At 43.3% G+C, this 24,620-nt stretch overlaps 1 pseudogene; it reads left to right on the forward strand.

Annotated features, from left to right (window-relative positions):
• Nucleotides 1-119: 119 nt before the first annotated feature.
• Nucleotides 120-18,320, forward strand: LOC118944136 (uncharacterized; annotated as a pseudogene).
• The last annotated feature ends 6,300 nt before the right edge of the window (nt 18,321-24,620 follow it).

The raw sequence follows: 24,620 nt of genomic DNA on the forward strand, positions 1-24,620 counted from the left end.
TATATTGCTTTATATTTTGTATATTTTGAGTAAAGTACTTGATTACTCATATCTGCTGTCCTGCGCCTGATTCTCTACACCAGCTACACACAGGACCTTTACAGAATCACTAACCTGGAATGGAGTCAGCAGGAGCAGACGCCCTCCCTGTGGCGGTAGAGGAGCGCGTCCAGCAGCACGCAACCATGTTGCAACATCTGGGCACCGCCATGGATCGCGTGCTGCAGACGATGGATCGTTGGGAGAGAGGAGGAGGTTTTCCAGTGCCTCCACGAGCTCCACTACAGCATGCCCCACTGTCCACCCCTCCTTCACCCTTCGCACTCCAGAGGGAATGAGATGAGACGGCTACCGGATGCCAGGGGTTCCTACTCCAGCTGGAGCTCTACCTGGCGACCGTCCACCCGGCTCATTCGGGGTGTGAGAGCGTGTCTGCCCTCGTCTCCGGCTTCTCAGGCAAAGCCCTGGAGTGGGCCAAAGCTGTATGGAGTGAAGGAAACGCGGCAGGATTTTGCTTTGGACTTCCGGACCCTGGCCGCCAGCACCGGATCACTACCGGTGCAGTCTGTGCGAGGACGTCCGTCGGGAGTTGGCCTGCCGAGACACCACCCTCACGTTGGACCAGCTGGTGGACCTGTCCATCCGGCTGGACAACCTACTAGCTACCCACGGACGTCCGGATCGGGGCCCGTCTGTTCCATCCCTCCGCTCCGACGCCTGCGCCTCGTCCTCCGGTCAACGTCACCAGCCCTCTAGCCACCGCCGGTCCACTTTTCATTTACCATTTGTTTTGTCTTACACACCTGGTTTCACTCACCCAATTACTTGTTTATTATTTAACCCTCTGTTCCTCATATTTGTTTGTGAGTGATTGTTCGTTGTACATTTTGAGTAAAGTACGTTGATTACTCATATTTGCTGTCCTGCCCCTGACTCTCTACACCAGCTACACACAGGACCTTTACAATCCCAGAACAACAGCAAAGGACCTTGTGAAGATGCTGGAGGAAACAGGTACAAAAGTAACTATTTCCACAGTAAAACGAGTCCTATATCAACATAACCTGAAATGCACCTCAGTAAGGAAGAAGCCACTGCTGCAAACCACCATAAAATAGCCAGACTACGGTTTACAACTGCACATGGGGACCAAGATCATACTTTTTGGAGAAATGTCCTCTGGTCTGATGAAACAAAAATGGAACTGTTTGGCCATAATGACCATCATTATGTTTGGAGGAAAAAGGGACAAAGAACACCGTCCCAACCCGTAATGCACGGGGGTGGCAGCATCATGTTGTGTGGTTGCTTTACTGCAGGAGTGACTGGTGCACTTCACAAAATAGATGGCATCATGAGGAAAGAAAAATTATGTGGATATATTGAAGCAAAATTTCAAGACATAGGTCAGGAAGTTCAAGCTTGGTCGTAAATGGGTATTCCAAATGGACAATGACCCCAAGCATACTTCCAAAGTTGTGGAAAAAGTCTTTAAGGACAACAAAGTCAAGATATTGGAGTGGCCATCACAAAGCCCTGACCTCAATCCTATTGAAAATATGTGGGCAGAACTGAAAAAGTGTGTGGAAGTAAGGATGCCTACAAACCTAGTGGCCAGACTGAACCCACTCCTCAGTAAAAGGCACATGACAGCCCGCTTGGAGTTTGCCAAAAGGCACTTAAAGACTCTCAGACCATGAGAAACAAGGTTCTCTGGTTTAATGAAACCAATATTGAACTCTTGCCAAGACTGAATGCTAAGCGTTACGTCTGCAGGAAACCTGGCACCATCCCTACGGTGAAGCATGGTGTTGGCAACATCATGCTGTGGGGATGTTTTTCAGCGGCAAGGACTGGGAAACTAGTCAGGATCAAGGGAAAGATGAACGGCGCAAAGTACAGAGAGATCCTTGATGAAAACCTGCTCCAGAGCACCTAGGAACTCAGACTGGGGCGAAGGTTCACCTTCCAACAGGACAACAACCCTAAGCACAAAGCCAAGACAACGCAGCTTCGGGACAATAAATCAATTAATAAAATGTATTTCTAAAGCCATTTTTACATCAGCAGATGTCACTACGTGCTATACAGTATCTGAATATCCTTTAGTGGCTCAGCTATATACGGTGTGGGCAAATGTAGTAAGATTAGGGGGGGTAAGGCAGGAAAAAGGCCATAGTGGCGAAATAATTACAATTTAGCATTAACACCGGAGTGATAGATGTACAGACGATGATGTGCAAGTAGAGATACTGGGGTGCAAAAAGATAACAATATGGGGATGAGGTAGTTGGGTGGGCTATTTACCGATAGTCTGTGTACAGGTGCAGTGATCGGTAAGCTGCTCTGACAGCTGATGCTTATAGTTAGTGAGGGAGATATAAGTTTCCAGCTTCAGTGACTTTTGCAAGTAGTTCCCGTCATTGGCAGCAGAGAACTAGAAGGAAAGGCGGCCAAAGAGGTGTTGGCTTTGGGGATGACCACTGAAATATACCTGCTGGAGCACGTAGAGTGGGTGTTGATATTGTGACCGTTGATATGGTGACCAGTGATATGGTGACCATCTAGCAAAGACTTACAGATGACCTGTAGCCAGTGGCTTTGGTGATGGATATGTAGCGAGGGACAGCCAATGACAGCACACAGGTCGCAGTGGTGGGTAGTATATGGGGCTTTAGTGACAAAACGGATGGCACTGTGATAGACTCCATCCAATTTGCTGAGTAGAGTGTTGGAGGCTATTTTGTCAATTACATTGCCGAAGTCAAGGATTGATAGGATAGTCAGTTTTACGAGGGTATGTTTGGCTGCATGAGTGACGGAGGCTTTGTTGTGAAATAGGAAGCCAATTCTAGATTTAACTTTGGATTGGAGATGTTTGATCTGGGTCTGGAAGGAGAGTTTACAGTCTATCCAGACACCTAGGTATTTGTAGTTGTCCACATAGTCTAGGTCCGAACCGTCCAGAGTAGTGATGCTAGTCGGTCGGGCGGGTGTGGGCAGCGATTGTTAGTAGAGCATGCATTTAGTATTACTATCATTTAAGAGCAGTTGGAGGCCACAGAGAAACCAAGGCTTTTGAGTCTGCCAATAAGAATGTGGTGATAAGTTGCTGCGGGGAGTGCAGAACTGTTTGTCGAGTACGGGTAGCCAGGTGGAAAGCATGGTCGGCCGTAGTAAAATACTTAATTAAATTCTCGATTATCGTAGATTTATCGGTGGTGACAGTGTTTCCTAGCCTCTGGGAAGAGATGCTCTTATTCTCCATGGACTTTACAGTGTCCCAACATTTTTGGAATTAGTGCTACAGGATGCAAATTTCTGTTTAAAAAAACTAGCCTTTGCTTTCCTAACTGACTGTGCATTTTGATTCTGACTTCCCTGAAAAGTTGCATATCGCAGGGGCTATTCGATGCTAATGCAATACGCCACACAATGTTTTTGTGTTGGTTAAGGGCAGTCAAGTCAGGAGTGAACCAGGGGCTATATCTGTCTTAGTTGTTTTTTTTATTGGGCATGCGTATGGTGGTGAGGAATGCTCTTTTAAAGAACAACCAGGCATCCTCTACTGATGGGATGTGGTCAATATCCTTTCAGGATAACCTGGCCAGGTCGATTAGAAAGGCCTTTTCGCTGAAGTATTTTAGGGAGCGTTTGACAGTGATGAGGGGTGGTCAATTGACCATTATGGACACAGGCAATGAGGCAGTGATCGCTGAGATCCTGGTTGAAGACAGCAGAGGTGTATTTGGAGGGCAAGTTGGTCAGGATAATATCTATGAGGGTGCCCATTTTTACGGATTTGGGGTTGTACCTGGTAGGTTCTTTGATAATTTATGTGAGATTGAGGGCATCTTGATTAGATTGTAGGACGGATTGTATGACGTTAAGCATATCCCAGTTTAGGTCACCTAACAGTACGGACTCTGAAGATAGATGGGGGGCAATCAATTCACATATGGTGTCCAGGGCATAGCTGGGGGCTGAGGGGGTCTATAACAAGCGGCAACAGTGAGAGACTTGTTTCTGGAAAGGTTGATTTTTAAAAGTAGAAGCTCGAACTGTTTGGGCACAGACTTGGATAGTAAGACAGAATTCTGCAGGCTATCTCTGCAGTAGATTGCAACTCCGCCCACTTTGGCAGTTCTATTTTGACGGAAAATGTTGTGGTTGGGGATGAACATTTCAGAATTTTTGGTGGCCTTCCTATGCCAGTATTCAGAAAAGTCTAGGACATCAGGGTTGGCGGAGTGTGCTAAAACAGTGAATAAAACAAACTTAGGGACGAGGCTTCTGATGTTAACATGTATGAAACCCAAGGCTATGTGGCACATACTGTAATTAATGAGCGATTATTTATTTATTTGCGCAACTCATAAAATAATATCTCTTGTTCATTTGAATTACATAACTTAATGCAAAGTTTGGGACATTCTTTGAATCACTTATTGTGCTTTGTGGTCACAGCATACAGTATACTGTACGCGTAAAAGTCATCTGTGTTCTGATTTACCATTCTGGCGCCATGTCTTATAAACACTATTCCATTAAAACCTTTTACTGCAGTGGGCTAATTCAGAATCATGCAGAGTGATTGTTGGTAGTCTTTAACAAATCTTCTTTGAAACGAAAATGTACCTGTACCATGTCAGATATAGATTTGAAATGTATTCCATTTTGAGTTTGCGTCCCAATATTACACTTTATATACATCACAGCAGACTGAAATATAACAAAACAGTTTGACATAGAAACACCAGATTTTCATCGTGCTTTTGAAAATATTATATTAATATTAATAACATTCCATCCCATGAGGCCAAAGAGGGGAAATGGTCATTGACTGCAGGGACAGGCTAGGTAAGCTTATACGTTGTGTATAATAATAGAGAAGAATATACATCCCTCCAGTAACGAATTCCTGAGTGTCCCAAATCCTGGGAGAGAGAGAGAGAGAGGCTAAGAATACACTTTATGACAGGTGACACCAGAAGCATATGTGATGAGAGAGAGAGAGAGAGAGAGAGAGAGAGAGAGAGAGAGAGAGAGAGAGAGAGAGAGAGAGAGAGAGAGAGAGAGAGAGAGGCTGGGGTGTCATCAGGCAGAATGAGCAAGATTCATCAAGCACATCTGAAAACATCCAGAAACATTTCACATGACGTCTGTCTCCCACTCTCTGGGTGCTCCTACTCTAACTCAGACGTCATGGTAATTGGAGATGAGCAGACGTGTTGGACGTTTTAGACATATTCGACAACTGGGCTGTCATCCAATTAGCGCTGATCTGGTTGTTTATCAACTGCAGACATCATTTTGCTTCATTTAGAATACTGTGTATCATTATGAATTATGTGAGGATGAGGAACCTCCTGTACATACCACTATGCTGTGGAGTGTGTGTGTGAGCGCGCGTGTGTCAGAGTGTGTGTGATGGAATAATCAATGGCCCAACTCTACACATTGACAAAGACAGGCCCTTGACCAACAGGAAGCTACGGTCATGCCTGGTGATTCCATTCAACCCTCAGTAGTCCTCACCAGTCTCTCCTCCTACTCCAGTCTGTACCGATGATGCAGGGGAAAAACCAGGGACTGCAAAGGAAACTGCTGAGGTACTAAAAGCACTTGAGGAGAGACTGGCTTCCTCAACTTGCCTTTTGGCGAATAAAAATGCTTACATACAATGAGAGAAATACACGAGCAATCAATATTTTATGTAAAAGCCAGGGATGAGCCTCAAGAAAAGCAACAGAGAGGGGAGCAGAGGGGATGGAGCCAGGAGGAGATGAAAAATAAATTGCATTAATACAGCACAGTGATTTACTACAATTATGTGATCTGTCATAGGACTGGGACGGAGCAGTGAAGAGAGGGAATTGATAAGAGAGAGAGAGAGAGAGGGAGGAAGAGCGCGAGGAAGGTGGGGAGAGAAAAAGAAGAAAAAGGATTTCATCCTTGGCCTCTCTACCTCTTTTCCCGGTCGTGTGCAAAAGAAAGGGACTACTACTTCACTACCACCCAGACCAGAAGGCAAGCCAAAACAATAAAATAGGAAGGCAAAAGAGAGAGAGAGAGAGAGAGAGAGAGAGAGAGAGAGAGAGAGAGAGAGGGAGAGAGAGAGAGAGAGAGAGAGAGAGATAGAGAGAAGAGAAGAGAGAAAGAGGAGTGCCAAAAAGTGCTACCCTAGTGAAAATTCTTAATTTGAAATCCAGCCAGGCAACAGGCCCCAGTCTCAGTGGTCCTATACTCCTCTACAGCCCTACACAGTGTAGCCATCCACCATCACATTCTCCTTCTCTGCTCAATGTTCCATGACAACAAGGTGAGACGGACAGCAGAGGTTAGCCTGAACAGCTGCTTCCTGGCCTGGAAATTCCAGGCATTGAGGACCATCTGTCTATATGTTCACTGATGTATATGGGAGCCATCTATCAGGCTACAGCTCTACATCTGCCGGACCCGTCAGGCCTGGTGCCTTCTGCAGGGCGCCCAACAATGAGAACTACTTCTTCACTTTGTGTCACACAGAATAGCTGATTTGATTAAGTCCTGGGCTCTCATTATGTTAGGTAGGGGTGTAGAATTTCAATGACAATCCATAATGCATGACCAGTTTTGTTGCCATGGCGACATAAATTCAAGGTTACTGGCTCAGACGCATAATTGGGTGTGCATTGAGCGCTGAAGAGGTGCTGTTAAAATTCTCCTCATGAAAGTGAAGCATTAATCATGCTGTCGCAGATTGCAAAGTACTCATAATCAGTTGAAATGTCTTGCAAAGAGAGAAAATTTTAAAGTTCCAATGCAGACGTTTTTATCTCATTGTCAAATAATTACTGGGTAACAGTTAAGTACCTAACTGTTTTCATGGAAGAAAAAAAATAAGCTAAAATAGGTTCTTAGCAAAGGGTAATTTCGCAAGCAAGAATTTTTCTAGGACTGTCTGGGAGTGGTCTAAGTGGGGAGGAGAAAACTGAAAATGTGCTGTTATTGGCAGAGAGGTTTGGAACGCTCTTTCTTATTGGTCTATTAACTAATTTCCACATGGTGATGTCACAATGGAAGCCCAAAACTGCATTCCACCAAAACAAGCTGACATTTCAGGCAGTCTTTTCAAACAGCTCTTACACTAACAGGGCATTATCATAATTCTAACAATTTCACATTGTTATTCCAATCTCATAGTGTGGAAATATATATAAAACACAGGAAAATCAAATTGTTGATGCACTGGGCCTTTAAGACAAACCAAAAGGATTCCATTAAAAGAAACCAAGCCAATACAGTGAAAGTACACTGATCTGAACATTTTGAAGGAAACCTCTCAATTTTTTTCTTTTTTTTGCACTTTCTTGTAAGTTGGTCTCACTTCATTTGGCCCTCATCTTCCTCTCCCGGAAAGGAATGTACCCTGATTCGGTGCAGAGCTCGAAATGATGGGATTCACGTTCTCACAAGAGATCAGGACCTATATGACAAGCAGAGCCTCTAGCTCGCGCCTCATCAGACCCATTTCAACAGCAGACAAAAGGGAAAAGATTTCTGCCCCTGTGTCTCCTCTGCTTAAATCCCATTGAAAATCAGCTCATGCCTTCTCTTGTCTGCACCCACTTATTTTATTGATGCTGTTTTGAGGGCATAGACACTAGACAGAGGGATGTTATAGGAGACAAGGAGGAGTAAGGGAGGGGCGTCAATCCCTTGATAGAATATCTTCTTTCCCCCCCTTTTTAAGAACTAACTTTTAGCATTGCTAACAAGTGTCATATGAAAAATACAAATTGCTGATTGAGGATAGGATAGAGAAGCTACTTTTAGAGTCATGGAAAAGTTTAAAGGCAGATTAGATTAGGAATAGAGAGTGCACGTGGCCTGAAGTTTTGAATGACTTGTGGATAGTTGATTTAGCATATAGGTCTATAATGAGCTCTAATATGCTTCTTCCATTTTACTGTAACTTATGTGGGCTATACCATGGACTACCCCAGTCCATTAGTATGGGGTGAGCCATAACCGTCACACAGCTAATAATCATAAATCCAATGAGATTCATAAGCCATCAAAATGGCATTTATGATCTCTGACACAGGCCCTTTTAGATATTCATGGCCTGAAGGTACAGTATATGCTGCATTGGACCAATAGTCCACTCCATTTATTCAATCTTTTTTTCTCTTTCTTGAAAAAAACATGGCAGTGAATCTTTATTTTGGTGTGGTTTTATTTTGGAATATCTCAGCAGGTGGCGTGTGTATATGTCCATTGAATGACTTCGTACGGCTACTCATCTCTTTTACGAGAACCGTATTCTTCTGCTGGTAAAATGTAAAGAACTGACAGCAGTCAGTTCGGTCAGTTTATAGGCCTGTGGATTCAAACCAACATGCTACCCTATGGATTAGTGGTATATTTAAACTGTAAAAAATAGATGCAATTTACTTGAGCAACAGTCAGCAGAATTGTTAAAAGTTTTAAAAACAATTATAGTAAATGCAACAGTTGGACAATGCATGAAGATACTCCAAACTTCTCCACTTTTTATAATCCATCAGAAATTGACTGAAATTGACATTTTATTGGCACGGACAAATAATGCATGGAGTTCAGGGTATTCCCCTTTTATATGTGTTACAAAAAAATAATGTTATATGTGCCTTAATTGCAAAAATACATTGTGTGTACAGTGCATTCGGTATTATTCAGACCCCTTGACATTTTCCACATGTTGTTACGTTACAGCATTATTCTAAAATTGATGAAATATGAATTATTTCTCATCAATCTACACACATTACCCCATAATGACAAAGTAAAACAGGGTTTTAGAAATGTTTGCAAATGTATTACAAATAAAAAAACAAAATACCTTATTTACATAAGATTTCAAACACTTTGCTATAAGAATCGAAATTGAGCTCATATGCATCCTGTTTCCATTGATCATCCTTGAGCTCTTTCTACAACTCAATTGGAGTCCACTTGTGGTAAATTCAATTGATTGGACATGATGTGGAAAGGCACACACCTCTCTATATAAGGTTCCACAGTTGACATTGCATGTCAGATCCAAAAACAAGCCATGAGGTCAAAGGTGTTGTCCGTAGACCAGACAGGATTGTGTCAAGGCAAAGATCTGGGGAAGGAAACCAAAACATTTCTGCTGCATTGAAGGTCCCCAAGAACACAGTGGTCTCCATCATTATTAAATCCAACAAGACTCTTCCTAGAACTGGCTGCCTGGCCAAACTGAGCAATCGGGGGAGAAGGGCCTTGGTCAAGGAGGTGACCAAGAACCCGATGGTCACTCTGACAAAGCTCCAGAGTTCCTCTGTGGAGATGGGAGAACCTTCCAGAAGGACAACCAGCTCTCCACCAATTAGGCATTTATGTTAGAGTGGCCAGACGGTAGCCACTCCTCAGTAAAATGCACATGACAGCCTGCTTGGAGTTTGACAAAAGGCAACCTAAGGGACTCTGACCATGAGAAACATGATTCTTTGGTCTGATGAAACTCTTTTGCCTGAATGCCAAGCGTCACATCTGTAGGAAACCTGGCACCATCCCTATGGTGAAGAATAGTGGTGGCAGCATCATGCTTTGGAGATGTTTTTCAGCAGCAGGGACTGGGAGACTAGTCAGGATCGAAGGAAAGAGGAACGAAGCAAAGTACAGCGAGATCCTTCATGAAAACCTACTCCAGAGCGCACAGGACCTCAGTCTGGGTGAAGGTTCAGCTTCCAACAGGACAATAACTCAAAGCACACAGCCAAGACAAAGCAGGAGTGGCTTCGGGACAAGTCTCTGAATGTCCTTGAGTGGCCCAGCCAGAGCTCAAACTTGAACCCAATCGAACATCTCTGGAAAGACCTGAAAATAGTTTTGCAGCGATGCTCCCCATCCAACCTGACTGAGCTTGAGAGGATCTGCAGAGAAGAATGTGAGAATCTCCCCAAATACAGGTGTGCCAAGCTTGTAGTGTCATACCCAAGAAGACTCAAGGCTGTAATCGCTGCCAAAGGCTTCAACAAAGTACTGAATAAAGGCTCTGAATACTTATGTAAATGTGATATTTCAGTTTAATATTTTAATACATTTGCTACAATTTCTAAAAACCTTAACATGAAGGGGAGGGACATGGTAACAACTACAAAGCACTTGCTCGGTCTACCCTACCTGCACTCACCTGCACTGTCTATATTGTCTCACTAATTCATGTTATTGTCGCGTTCTCTTGCATAGTTCACCAAGTGTGTCAATAGCAAGATACCCTTGGATTAAAAATCAACATGCTTGTGTAGCGTGGTTCGTTCTGCGTTGTGTAATTTAATGAGGACACTGCCACAACTTGAGGTCTGCTTGTTGGATTTTTATTTGTCCTGCGCACGAAGAGACAACGTACAATATGTTAGCCCTTGGCGCAGTCACAACTCTCAAGCACCTGCGCGAGCACCTGGAAACTCACTCAAACACTGTCCCAAGGACCCACAAGCGAGCTCGACAAAACTTTTTAACATACAATATGTACAATATAAATATTTAACAAAACTTATGCAACCAGAACAGCAAATCAAATCAAATCAAATTCATTTATATAGCCCTTCTTACATCAGCTGATATCTCAAAGTGCTGTACAGAAACCCAGCCTAAAACCCCAAACAGCAAGCAATGCAGGTGTAGAAGCACGGTGGCTAGGAAAAACTCCCTAGAAAGGCCAAAACCTAGGAAGAAACCTAGAGAGGAACCAGGCTATGAGGGGTGGCCAGTCCTCTTCTGGCTGTGCGGGTGGAGATTATAACAGAACATGGCCAAGATGTTCAAATGTTCATAAATGACCAGCATGGTCAAATAATAATAATCACAGGCAGAACAGTTGAAACTGGAGGTGGAGTGGGGACAGCAAGGAGTCATCATGTCAGGTAGTCCTAAGGCATGGTCCTAGGGCTCAGGTCCTCCGAGAGAGAGAAAGAAAGAGAGAATTAGAGAGAGCATACTTAAATTCACACAGGACACCGGATAGGAAAGGAGAAGTACTCCAGATATAACAAACTGACCCTAGCCCCCCGACACATAAACTACTGCAGCATAAATACTGGAGGTTGAGACAGGAGGGGTCAGGAGACACTGTGGCCCCATCCGATGACACCCCCGGACAGGGCCAAAACAGGAAGGATATAACCCCACCCACTTTGCCAAAGCACAGCCCCCACACCACTAGAGGGATATCTTCAACCACCAATTTACCATCCTGAGACAAGGCCGAGTATAGCCCACAAAGATCTCCACCACGGCACAACAAAGATCTCCGCCACAGCACATTGTGTAACATTAACGCAGTTTTATATTGAAAAATAACGGAGCTAAGGACAACATACCTCGCTAGCTGAAGGTCAGGAAAGAGAGAACAATAGAAGGGTACGGTAACACAGACACAGATGGACCAAACCAAAATGTACAAAACTTTTACAATCAAGTGAATTTACAATATAGATATGAAAAAGTGTTTGCACACAAAAAATAACATTAGCTATGCAGCTGTAATTAAATAAAAAGCACACTCTGAATTATTAATATTGGTATTATGAAATTATTAATCCCCTCTTGATCTACCCTATTTGAACTGGTCCTTGTGTGCACGTTGGTGCGTAATCTAGGGGAACAACGTCACACTGCTACACTTAGCTCTAGATTAAACATTTCCACCACGCTAACTCAGCTAACTTGGCATGTAACACTAGCACGTGAAAACAGTACACAGTCATCAAATTAGGACCTGAGAAGATAACCGCATGCAAGGCCCATCACTGATCACCTTCAAAGGCCCGTGTACAATACGGGAAGACATTTTGTTTGAGAGTACGAAGAGGAAATCTTTAAAAAACGTGACCCTGCTACTGTATTTGCCACTTATCATTCTGATGAGGGGCAGTTCTTTAAAGCTGCTCAACAGGGTTCTACCAACGGGAGTATGGGGTTTAATGAGAGCTTGTTCTCATCCTCCCCTACAGTCACAGGTGTATGAAAGGATGTGCCATTGAAGCTCAGTGGGATTAACACAGGCCTAACCCAATCAATTACAAATTAAGGCCAACTAGTCTTGGTTGTTTTGTTTTTATTCTTCACAACCCATGCTTTAGAGATGACAACACCCATACTTCCTCTCCTCAGAATCCCACACATGCCCTGTTATCACTGAGTTACTGTATGTTTCTAACGTTGTAAGTTATTGTACACTTTGAAATCCTAGCTCATTCTTGTTATTACTGTTGGCCCTAGATGTAAATAGTTTGATTTAAAGATGTTGGTGTTGAATTCATTGCCATCCTTGACAGAATCATCAGAGCTACTCCCTTCTAATCCTGAGAGGGCCCATACTCCCCTGTCCTCTGTGTGAACCCAGGATACTGCCCCATATGTTATGTCCACCCATTCCCCTTGACATGGGGCTGATGTGTAGCACGTAAAGAGAGGTAGCATGTGTGCCAAATGTGTCAGTGTTTTTAGCTTGTGACCCACTCATGTGCTTTTATGTGTTGTACCATTCCATTCTGTTTAATTGCAAATTTCCAAATTTGCTTTATGTAAATATAGAGACAGCCTGTCAGCCAGATAGATACATTGTCTTCAGAAAGTATTCATATCCCTTGACTTGTTCCACATTTTGTTGTGTTACAGCCTGAATTCAAAATGGATTACATTTCTTATTCTCAACCAGTACCCCAGAATGACAGTGTTTCAGATTTGTTATTTATTTATTGAAAATTAAATACAGAAATAAGAAATATCTTATATACATACATATTCACACCCCTGAGTCAATACTTTGTAGAAACACCTTTGGTGGCATTTGCAGCTGTGAGTCTTTTTGGGTAAGTCTCTAAGAGGTTTGCACACCTGGATTGTACAATATTTGCACATTATTCTTTTAAAAAATCTTCAAGCTCTGTCAAGTTGATGGTTGATCATCAACAAGACAGCCATTTTCAAGCATTGACATAGATTTTCAAGCCAGTTTAAGAAATAAACAAATAAATAAATTGCAAAACTTGTCATCAAGTCCTTGCCGATGACAAGTATACCCATAACATGATGCAGCCACCACCATTCTTTAAATTTGAATAGTGGTACTCAGTGATGTGTTGTGCTGGAATTGTCCCAAACACAATACTTTGTATTCAGGTCAAAACATTCATTTATTTGCCCATCTTTTTACTAGAGTGCCTTGTTGCAAACAGGATGCATGTTTTGGAATATTTTTCTTCTGTACATGCTTCCTTCTTTTCACTCTGTCATTTAGGCTAATATTGTGGAGTAACTACAATGTTCTTGATCCCATCCTCAGTTTTAAAATCACCATTGGCCTCATGGTGAAATCCCTGAGCAGTTTCCTTCCTCTTTGGCAACTGTTAGGAAGGACGCCTGTATCTTTGTAATGACTGGGTGTATTAATACACCCTCCAAAGCCTAATTAATAACTTCACCATGCTCAAAGGGATATTCAGCATCTGCTTTTTTGAGATTGGGTAGTCATTCAAAAATCATGTTAACCGCTACTTTTGAACACGGAATGAGTGATATGTGATTTGTTAAGCACATTTTTACTCCTGAACTTATTTAGGCTTGTCATTGACTCAAAACATTTATGCTTTGAAATTTTTATTAATTACAAACATTTTCTACAAACAAAATTCACATTATGGGGTATTATGTGTCGATCAGTGACACAAAATCTCAATCTAATCAATTTTAAATTCAGGCTGTGGAAAAAGGGGTGTGAATACTTTTTGAAGGCACTGTAGAGAGAAACATAGATATAGAAACAAATATAGAAACATAGATATAGAAACATAGATTGATAATAACATAGATACATGGACAGACGGATCAGGGAATGTGTTGGTCAAGCATAGAGGCCCATAGATACAGCAGTTGTAAAGACATGTCAGTCCTGTTCATTGCACCCAGTGCATGATGCATGGTGGCTAGAGAGGAATGCGGAATAGTCATTCACACACAGATAAATAGGGAGTGCTCCTTTGCTCCCTGGGTACCATTGCATTGGGTGGACATTGTTAAGGGACTCTTTGTCCCTTTAGATTTGGGGTTCCCATTCAGCCAAGGCCATAGAGACCCTCTGTGCAAGCAGGCCATAGCGGGTCCTCAAACAGCTGTTTGGGATCAAGCTGAAACTCAGTTTTAAGCTGGAGTTCCATTTGAGTCAACTTATGACAGATGTTTATCCCACCGAATTAGCTGAAAAGCAGGATCATTCAGGCCTCTGTGTCTGCTATCAGGATGCTTTGCTACCGGAGCTTTACTGGGTCTGAAACACATCAGCATAGCTACCTAACCTTATGATAATTTTCTGGTTCAGACCCTATAGGCCTAGTACTGGATCTGATTGAATTCAGCCTAAACAGGCTTAGAGAGAGACAGACCATAGGAGCCCTTGCCAGTGTTCTCCCAAGCAGATATCCAATGCACAAACTGTGGCCTCCCCCCATTGTGCTATTTACAAGGTCAAGGTTAGCGGGTCAGTGTTGCAGGCTTAGTTAAATTGGCATGCTCTTTTTGATAATGGATTACTGACTTGGTGATGGCTTGATGCTTAGTGTCACTTTTATCAAGGTCAGAGAATAATATGGAGACAAGCGGGCAGATTTGAGGACAAACAAGGCACAATTGAAGCATCTCAATAGATATCGAACACAGTGGCAAAGGGGATTTGCATAACCTGGTCTGAAGCTGATAGGATAGAGAAAGCCACTCTTGTTCCTGACAGTCTGAAGGATCATTTGAGTGATTTATGCAGAGAATTTTATTTGCGAAGCAAGGGAAATAACTTAATAAACCAGGGCCTGGGTTAGTCCTCAAGAAGAAGGGGCTCATTGGTGAAAAATTATGCTTCTCTTCGTCGCAGGGGATGCGAGACAACAAACTACAATATTTTATTAATGTGTGGATTTGTGCGTCTTCTATTTCCTGCTTCGATTTACCATTGTCTTATACAGACTTTTCTGAAATGAGCAAATATTATGTGCCTACATTGCATACATACAAATGAATAATATATGTAAATGTACAGTTTAATTTCCTTAATTAATGTAAATGCTGCATCATTACTATTAACCAAAATGAACCAAATATCAGTGAATCATCTGTAGCTTGAACCATGGCTGTGTATAATCATGAAATTACAAACCAAAGAAATGATCCTCTGTGAATGCAGATGAGTTTATGTTAAATAGGCCTATACGGCTTGTAATATTAAGCATTTCAAAAAAGAACACTTAGCTCAGTAGATTTCAAAACAGTGTATTGAGACATATTCCGCACGCATGCACTGTGAAATGACAACAACAGACGCATCACTGGACATAAGCTAAATTGATGTACGGGTGTTGACCCCGGCTGAAAAGGTGTTCTATGGCAGAGTGAAATGGGACAATCTAGTATTGCCTTCAGAAAGAATTCACACCGTTTGACTTTTTCCACATTGTGTTGCATTACAGCCTGAATTTAAAATGTATTACACACTATACCCCATAATGTCAAAGTGGAATTATGTTTATTGTAATTTTTTACAAATTTTTACAAAAAAAAAAAGCTGAAATGTCTTTAGTCAATAAGTACTCGACCCATTTGCTATGGCAAGACTAAATAAATTCAGGAGTAAAAATTTGCTTAATCTTAGGGATTAAGTATTCGGAAGTTCGCATGACTGACGTGCCCAAAGTAAACTGCCTGTTACTCAGGCCCAGAAGCTAGGATATGCATATAATTGGTAGTATTGGATAGAAAACACTCTGAAGTTTCTAAAACTGTTAAAGTAATGTCTGTGAGTGTAACAGAACTGATAAGGCAGGATTGTTTGGACAAAGTGTATTGGTAACTTTTGGGTTTCCTTTGTATGCACTTTGAACGAGTGGAACAGATCGATTACTGAATCAAGCCCGCCAAATAAAATTACTTTATCGAACAAAATGACCATTTGTTGTGTAGCTTGGGACCCTTGGGATTGCAAACAGAGGAAGGTCTTCAAAGGTAAGTGATTTATTTTATCGCCCTTTCTGACTTTTGCGACGCCTCTGCTGGTTTGGAAAATGTTTATAATGCTTTTGTATGCTGGGCGCTGTCCTCAGATAATCGCATGGTATGCTTTCGCCGTAAAGCCTTTTTGAAATCTGACAAAGCGGCTGGATTAACAATAAATTAAGCTTTTAAATGATGTATGACACTTGCATTTTTAGTGTTTAATATTATGATTTTTGTATTTTGAATTTCGCACTCTGCAATTTCACCGGATGTTGTCGAGATAGCGCCCCACCTTTCCCAAAGAAGTTTGCTTAACAAGTCACATATTAAGTTGCACAAACTCACTCTGTGAGCAATAATAGGGTTCAACATTTGACCACCTCATCATCTGTACCCCACACATACAATTATATGTAAGCCACTCGGTCAAGCAATGAATTTCAAACACAGATTCAACCACAAAGACCCAGGAGGTTTTCCAATTCCCCGCAAAGAAGGGCATCTATTGGTAGATGGCTAAAAATAAAAAGGCAGACATTGAATATACCTTTGAGCATGACATTATTATTTACACTTTGGATGGAGTATCAATAAACCCAGTCATTACAAAGATACAGGCGTCCTTCTTAACTCAGCTGCCAAAGAGGAAGGAAACCGCTCAGGGATTTCACCATGAGGCCAATGGTGACTTTAAAACAGTTACATAGTTTAATGGGTGTGATAGTTCAAAACATTGTTGTTACTCCACAATACTAACCTAATTGACAGAATGAAAAAAATATTCCAAAACATGCATCCTGTTTGCAACAAGGCACTAAAGTAATACTGCTTCTTAAAAGTATTGACTCAGGGTGTGAATACTTATGTAAATGGTATTTCTGTATTTAATTTGCAAATATTTTTAAAAACATGTTGCCACTGTCATTATGGGCAATTGCGTGTAGACATTGTTTTAATCCATTTTGAATTCAGGCTGTAAGACATCAAAATGTGGAATAAGTTACTTCCCTCAACAACTCTTCCCTAACCACTGGTTGCATCACCTCTGACTTCAAAATGGCCTGAGCCGCTCCCCTCCTCAAGAAACCAACACTCGACAAATATAGACCTGTATCCCTTCTTTCTTTTCTTTCCAAATCACTTGAGCGTGATGTATCTGATCAACTCTCTCGTTATCTTTCTCAGAACGATCTTCTTGACCCTAACCTGTCAGGCTTCAAGATAGGTCACTCAACTGAGACTGCTCTTCTCTCTGTCACGGAGGCTCTCTGCACTTCCAAAGCTGACTCTCTCCTTTGTTCTCATCATCCTGTTCTCATCATCTGCTACCTTCGACACCGTGAACCATCAGATCCTCCTCTCCATCCTCTCGGGGCTGGGCATCTCAGGCTCTGCATACTCTTGGATTGCATCCTTCCTGGCAGGTCGCTCCTACCAGGTGACGTGGAGTGGATCTGTGTCCACAGCACATACTCTCACTTCTGGTGTCCCCCAGGGCTCAGTTCTAGGCCCTCTCCTCTTCTCTCTATACACCAAGTCACTCAGCTCCGTCATATCCTCACATGGTCTCTACTGTCATTGCTATGTGGATGACACTCAACTACTTTTCTCCTTCCCCCTTGTGACACCCAGGTGGCGACACGCATCTCTGAGGGCCTGGAAGATATCTCAACTTGGATGTCGGCCCACCCTCTCAAGCTCAACCTCAACAAGAAGGAGCTGCTCTTCCTGCCCGCTCAAAGACCTCTGCATCACAGTTAACAATTCCACAGTGCCACCTTCCCAGAGTGCAAAGCAGTGACTCGCTCCTGCAGGTTAATACTCTACAACATCAGTAGAGTACGACCCTACCTCACACAGGAAGTAGCGCAGGTTCTAATCCAGGCACTCATTATATCCTGTCTGGACTACTGCAACTCCCTGTTGACTGGGCTGCCTGCTTGTGCCATGAAACCCCTGCAACCTATCCAGAATGCTACAGCCCCCACCTAGTTTTCAACCTTCCCAAATTCTCCCAAGTCAACCCGCTCCTCCACATACTCCACTGGCTTCCAGTCGAAGCTCTCATTCACTACAAGACCATGGTGCTTGCGTATAAAGCAGCAAGAGGAACTGTCCCTCCCTACCTTTAGGCTATGATCAAACCCTACACCCCAACCCTAGCACTCCGTTCTGCAACCTCTGGTCTCTTGGCCCTCCCACCCCTACGGGAGGGCAGCTCCCGCTCAGCCCAGTCCAAACTCTTCTCTGTCTCGGCACCCTAATGGTGGAACCAGCTTTCCCCCTGAAGCTTGGACAGCAGTCTCTGCCCATCTTTCAAAAGCACCCGAAACCCTTTCTCTTCTAAGGGAGTCTTACACCCCCCCCCCCTTTCTATGAATGTGATATGTGGTTGTCCCACCTAGTTATTGTATCTTAAGATGAATGGACTAACTGCTCTGGATAAGAGCTTCTGCTATATGACTAAAATGTAAATGTAAAACATGTAAATAAGTCAAGGGTATATGAATACTTTCTGAAGGCACAGTAAGTGGAGTAAGTTGGGTCTTGCTTATTATATATTGCGTGCAAGTGTGTGTGAAGAGCCTTAGTGGTATCTCTTTCCAGCAATTATCGTATACCCTGTGAGTACAGGGAATATACATCATAGTGCATCGGGAAGTATAGCAACAGATCTGATGCATACAAAGCAAACACATAGGGCTTTGTAATGTATGAAGAGTGCTTCTGGGCCCTGTTAACATTTCATGTGAGTGAGTGAGAAGGGCCTTACTGATACTTGTGTCCAGTTGTTATTGTATGCCCAGAATACAACATCACTAGTGCGCTGGGAATAGTGGTGGAGCTGATGAATCTAAAGTGAATGCATGTACAGTATGGGGCTTCTCTGATATCATATGTATGGAAATCTCTCTCTCTCTCGCTCTCTCGCTAGGCTGTGCTGTGCTGTGCTGAACTGGGCCTGCCACTCTCGACAGTGGTCTGTTAATGTTTAAAAGCAGGAGGCCCAGGGGACTCTAAATCCCTGGGACACAAAGAGCCTCTGTGTGCTGCTGAGGTCACATCTGCCCGATGACTCTGGAGCATAGGAGCCCCAGCACCAACACCCTTATCACCATCACCACCGTCCATCAGCAAGGCCCTGCATGGCTGCAACTACATGGCCTCCTTTCATAACTAACGCCACTGCTGTTCCTGTAGGGGCCAGATGGGTGTGTGACATTTCCGCGTGTGGCGCCAGTCGCATTAAACTGAATGTCACTCGCGTCCCTTATGTCTTTAAGATTTTGGGAGAAATATGACTTCATAAAATAAAGGCGCACAGGGGTGAGATTAGGTTGTTGAATTTTACAATTTGTAATTTGTATTTCATTTCTTGACTGACTCGATTGGTCTTATCTGCTCCTGAAAGGCACTCTACCTATTTGCCTATGAAATACAGATCAGGGAGATAGCTACCACTAACGTTTGCCTTGATGTGATTCCTTCCAATAACAGATGTTTACACAGTATCCCTATTTGGGCGCCTCTACTTAATGAAGGTCTTTGAAGGTGAATACAGAGCTTTAGAGGAGCGTGAACCTTGTCCTTTTGATTAAAACATGAAAAACCAGGAATGGAACTGTGTCACCACCTCATTTGTCAGGTCCCCAACGAGAGAGGGAATATTGTGCCGGCTTGATGTTGTGCAGGAGTGATTAGCATAGCTATTGACTGGGTAAACAGTGATTAAAAATATATGCCTCTAATTAGCACGGGAGGACCAATCAGATAGTGTGAAGACTAGCTGCCGACATTCTATAAATCATTAGATCTGAATGGGGGCTGTGGGGGTGGACACTGTCAGTGGACTAGGCACTAACTGGATCCAGGTGGACTCAATATAGCGATATCAATGAAAGCCTTTGTTTTGTCTATCACAGCAAATTAAATGAGTCAGTTAAAGTGTGAATGCACTCGGTGGTTGTATAGGACACTGTGTTCCTGTGTGACCCTATAGGACAGTGACTGTCTTGGCAGTTGGATATCATCGAGGCAAACTTACATTTTCATAACAGAGAGGGAGAGAGTGAATGGGACCAGGATGGGGAGCGAGTCTGGACACCAATCAAATGGAGCCAGTATAAAATCAGTCAAATGGGACTGTTGTCATACATATGTTTGCAGCAGCAAACCTGCCTTCATGTAACCAGCTGTAAACATCCCATCAATCGTTTTGCCAGTGGGCATCCATCCAAAGACTAGGGAACGAGGTCACCCCCTCCATCCTCATGGTCCTTGTTTACCACTGAGAATAAAACTTTCTAGATCAGGGGCCAGTAAAAATGACACACAAGAGGCTCTAAGAGAGAGGGTGGTGGGGCCCCTTTTAGGTGACAATGACACTGTTGCATGAGGTCATGGAGGTTAATACGGCCCCATTCAGGGCTCAATGGCTCGCAGACATGCTAGAAGGCCTTCTGTGCATCCTCTGTGAAAGGAGTGGAGCCATTACACCAGGAAAGGTAATTTATGACGGGTTGCAGGGTGAGGTTACAGAGAGAATAGGGAACATCCCCATACCAGAAGCATGCCTGGACACTCTCAGCATGCAAATGGCACCCGATTCCCTTTATAATGCACTACCTTTGACCAGAGCCCTGGTCAAGAATAGGGCATTATGTAGGGAATAGGGTACCATTTAAGACACGGCCTGGACACTCAGCTTCAATTGGCTCAAAAGATTGCAATTCAACAACTTGGGACGTGGTGGGTGGAATCTGGATGACTTTGCCGTTTTCTCAAAGAAGAGGCTAACATTAGGCTGCAGCACTTCCAAATCTGACCATCTGGGTGGTGCTAGAGCGGGATATCAATCGTCATGGAGCTGCCAGTCGAGTGTTGTTTCAACTTTAGACTACAGCGCTTGATTAGCATGCCAATTTAGCCAGACAATACCTGGGGTAATAACCTGGACAAAGAGGAGCAACAAAAGGCTGGAGTGTCTGGAGACAGTTTAACTTTATGGGTGCATTGTCTCTATACTGTTTGCTCGTGGGAACGTTGGGGCAGGATTGCGTGTACACGCATGTGTGCAAGGTTGGTGTGTGTTGGCGTAAGAGGAGGAGAGGAAAAGACAGAGAGGGGATGTGCGTGCATTCACACTGAACGTCTACATCACATGCTTATACAATACAACAATCATGACATCCAAATCACTTACGAATATGCTTTATTCATGTACCGTAAATCACAGGTACATGTGTTCGTTGGAACTGTTTCAAGCACGCGATCACCCGAGCGAGGGTGGTGTGACACTACACACGCTTACAAATAAACTCGGCAAACCCTGTCTTTCAAAGATCATTCGTAAAAGTTCAAGTAACTTCACAGATCTTCATTGTAAAGGGTTTAAACCCCGTTTCCAATGCTTGTTCAATGAACCATAAGCAACTAATGAACATGCACCTATGGAATGGTCGTTAAGACACTAACAGCTTACAGACGGTGGGCAATTAAGGTCACAGTTATGAACACGTAGGACACTAAAGAGGCCTTTCTACTAACTCTGAAAAACACCAAAAGAAAGATGCCCAGGGTCCCTGCTCATCTGCGTGAACGTGCCTTAGGCATGCTGCAAGGAGGCATGAGGACTGCAGATGTGGCCAGGGCAATAAATTGCAATGTCCAAACTGCGAGATGCCGAAGACAGCGCTACAGGGAGACAGGACGGACAGCTGATCGTCCTCGCCATGGCAGACCACGTGTAACAATACCTGCTCAGGATCGGTACATCCGACCATCACACCTGCGGGACAGGTACAGGATGGAAACAACAACTGCCCGTGTTACACCAGGAACACACAATCCCTCCATCAGTGCTCAGACTGTCCGCAATAGGTTGAGAGAGGCTGGAATGAGGGCTTGTATGCCTGTTGTAAGGCAGGTCCTCAAAGGACATCACCGGCAACAACGTCGCATATGGGCACAAACCCACTGTCGCTGGACCAGACAGGACTGGCAAAAATTGCTCTTCACTGACGAGTCGCGGTTTTGTCTCACCAGGGGTGATGGTCGGATTCGCATTTATTGTCGAAGGAATGAGCATTACACCGCAGCCTGTACTCTGGAGCGGGATCAATTTGGAGGTGTAGGGTCCACCATGGTCTGGGGCGGTGTGTTACAGCATCATCGGGACTGAGCTTTTTGTCATTGCCGGCAATCTCAACGCTGTGTGTTACAAGGAAGACATCCTCCTCCCTCATGTGGTACCCTTCCTGCAGGCTCATCCTGACATGACCCTCCAGCCTCCATAAATGTCCGGGAACTTGCAGGTGCCTTGGTAGAAGAGTGGGGTAACATCTCACAGCAAGAACTGGCATATCTGGTGCAGTCCATCAGGAGGAGATGCACTGAAGTACTTAGTGCAGCTGGTGGCCACACCAGATACTGACTGTTACTTTTGATTTTGACCCTCCCCCCTTTGTTCAGGGACACATTATTCCATGTCTGTGGAACTTGTTCAGTTTATGTCTCAGTTGTTGAATCTTGTTATGTTGCATACAAATATTTACACATGTTAAGTTTGCTGAAAATAAACGCAGTTGACCGTGAGAGGACGTTTCTTTTTTAGTAGTATACAATATGCCTGCTGAAATAGACAGTGGTGTATATTATAACATGCTTACTATGCTCCATTTTCCCTGCCGTGGCTTCCAGAATGATAAGGCAATTCTTGTGTATTGTGTTTCATGTGTTTTATCTCCACGCCCAGAAGTGGACAGGGGTGCACGGGGGGGTGGTGGAGGCTATGGGTTTTCCGAAGAGTGTCAGGGGATAATTTACGATTGTATGAGATTGTGTCTGTGGGGCCAGTCAAATGAGGCCATGACAAGAACTTGCGGTGTGTAAATTTATCGTGCCTGTGACTCGCGCACATTAGAAACATTACTGGTACTTTTGAAATGAAATATGCTAACCACAAACTTATTCGCTGGGTGGGTGGTGGGAGGAGTCGGGGGGGGGGTCCATATTTACTTCCTTGTGTAAGAGGAGACATGTGGTCCAACTTTGATGTCGACCTCAAAGAATTTAGTCTGCACAAATAACTGGCGTGTGGGCTGTGTTATGTTGATGTAATGCAGGGAAGTGATACTCTATCTATCCTAGCACCATTCTTCTTCATACCTACATCAATGTTAGAAAGCAATAGCATACCTGAAGCTCTTATTGAAATGGAAATGTTACTGCAAGATTTCTTAATCAAATAGCTGCCTGTCCACAAATTGTTTACATTAGAAGCACATTTTCACTACAGCGAGTACTTGCAAACGTGGTACATTTGAAGTGAATGAAATAACACATTTTACTGGGCTCATTGTGTAGCAAAGAAAGAGCCACACTCAACAAATAGAAGGGGTCATACATGTGCTTTAGTGACCCGGGAATGTGATGACGCTTCCATATTTACAGATAGATAAGATACAGAACTAAAGGATATAGATTGGCTTCCAATGAGGATCTTGTTGCATGGGATTTTGAATGGCAGTTCTATTCGCCTCCTTGAGTGGCTCTGTAGTGGCTCAAAAACCTAATTAAACACAGTGTGACCTGTGCTTTAGGTTGTCTCTCATGTTAGAGTGACACAGGTCAACGGCCTAGTAATCCTACCCTGAATTTCGACGACTGACTGGTACAACCTCGGTGGCCAAACACTGTATGTTCTGATGAATCCTTTTTGGATTTGTCACGTCTCTCGTCGGAATGAGGATCGGACCAAAGCGCAGCGTGGTAAGTGTTCATGATTTTTATTTATCAAAACACTTGCACAAAATAACAACGTGAAAGACGAACAGTTCGGTAAGGCAAATAAACTATACAGAAAACAGCTACCCACAAAACACAGGTGGGGAAAAGGCTACCTAAGTATGATTCCCAATCAGAGACATCGATAGACAGCTGCCTCTGATTGGGACCCACACTCGGCCAAAAACAAAGAAATAGAAATAAAGAAACTAGAATGCCCACTCTAGTCACACCCTGGCCTAACCAAAATAGAGAATAAAAGCCTCTCTATGGCCAGGGCGTGACAGTATTAATATAGAAACAATACACTGAAATCTGATGAATGTGAGGATAAAAACACTAGGCCTCTTATATTTACTCCTTGACAATATACACAGTACCCATTATATTGGACAAATGGACAGAGGGATAACTAGACAGGGAAGATATATATATATATATATATATATATGGATTCTGCAGCTAAAAATCTTGCATTTATTTTCTGGTGGTTTTTCATTGATTCAGCTTGCAGGACAGAAACACGCCCACAGGTCAGCAAACCTTTTACACCTTGGTCCTTCAGAGATGGGAAATGTGCAGGGCGCTAAAACCACAGGTAGCGAGGAGATCAAGGCTAAAATCTGTCCGGTAACACATAACTGGAGATAAGAACTACTTTGGATTTAGTATGCAACATCTGAGCGTGGGTAAACGGTTTACATTACAAATAGAGTGTCAAACCCAAGATTAAAAAAGCAGACAAATTACAGCCTTTTGAGTTGATCAACGTCCCACGGCTTTTATGGGTTCTGTCTTCGTTA

The sequence above is a fragment of the Oncorhynchus mykiss genome, chromosome 25, assembly GCF_057628025.1.
Source record: "Oncorhynchus mykiss isolate SJ-2025 chromosome 25, ASM5762802v1, whole genome shotgun sequence".
Taxonomy (NCBI): domain Eukaryota; kingdom Metazoa; phylum Chordata; class Actinopteri; order Salmoniformes; family Salmonidae; genus Oncorhynchus; species Oncorhynchus mykiss.